Here is a 1,475-nt window from a genome sequence, read left to right as displayed (position 1 = left end):
TTTGTTTTTGTTAACCAGACTTGTCTTTGAGTTGTATCAAATTTTGGGTTTTTAAATCTCACAGTAGTTCCAAAATGCTTACACTAATAGTGGAAGGCTCATTAAAGCTGTTGAAGACATGTAGAAAATTGCAAGAAAGCAGCAGAAAAAGCCTTGAAAATAAAGTTGCTATTTAAATAGATTTGAACTAGTGGACGCTCATGGACGACCGTATAACTTAAGTACCCGCTAAAGGAAAATAAATAAAGGCTATTCTTTTATAAATGGTACCAAATGTAACACCAATGAATTGTATCAAATGTAACACTAAGATGTGGGGGCCATCTATTTCCTACTTAGACAGAGAATTCACACATGGTAATCAACAAAGTTCTTTTGAAATGTTAAAAAGGATACTCACCTCAAGAAGGTGAGTAAAACAAGATAGTGTAGTGACGAATGTAAGGAAGTTGTTACAATAAGTCTTTTGGAAGTAAAGGTTCAAAGAAGATCTTTTAGAAATGTAAATGACTTCAAAGACTAACTTAAGTTTCTTGGGGGGGCATGTATTGAGAAAAGAAAGTATAAATGCTTGCTTTGAAACTTGCTGGGCGCGCTCTTTGAACCCAATCCAACTTGGGAAAGGTCTAAGAGGCCGCGTTTGCAAACGCTTTCTTTCTTTATTATTTTCTTTATTATTTTCAATTTCTTTTCAATAAATCTTTGTTTTTGTTAACCAGACTTGTCTTTGAGTTGTATCAAATTTTGGGTTTTTAAATCTCACACCGTGATAACATTGTTTTGTTAAATTGGGAAGCTGATTTGCAGAAAAACGAAACCTGTACACGGATTTCTGTGGAAACTTATTTCCGCTGCGTCTGCCAGATCCAAATGTTTATCCAGTTGAAACAGAAACATTTTCTGGTAACTGCGGCGTGAGCACATTGAATGTAAAGAGACAAAGCAAGAGGTTTCCCGGAAACCCTTATTTCAGTTATGCACGTGGACGCCTTTTCTATGCGGGGGAAAACGCCCTGTGCGAAAGGGGGCTCAGAGAAGTATCTTTACTCCTCTTCCAGAATTCATAGGACATTTACTGAGACGAGATTTTAAACAACTACACTGAAATGAAACTAAGATTTTTTTTTCTCCACATTGCTTGCCCTGCATATTGCCATATTCAATTGGGAACCTGACATCTTAGAAAAGCGCCATGACGCCTGTAAGTCTTGGAGTCCCAGAATTCTAACTTGAGAGCCAGAAATTCCTGCCACAGATTCGTCAGCCGGAACCGAAAACAAAGCCGAATCGGAAAGCCCCTACAGCTCCTTTGACTCGTCAAGGAGGACCGAGCCCTGCACTGGAAAGGCCGAGAACTTCAATAAGCTTCACTTGTCTCCACCGAAAGTAACCAAGAGGGAGTTGGCAAGTAGGCGGAGCTTGTATGGCGGAAGTTGTCGACGTTCTTCCGGGAAGGGCCGAAGGAGGCTGTGTGC

This window comes from Vipera berus, assembly GCF_964194415.1.
Source record: "Vipera berus genome assembly, chromosome: W".
In the NCBI taxonomy this organism is placed as follows: Eukaryota; Metazoa; Chordata; class Lepidosauria; order Squamata; family Viperidae; genus Vipera; species Vipera berus.
This window is presented reverse-complemented; position numbering follows the sequence as displayed.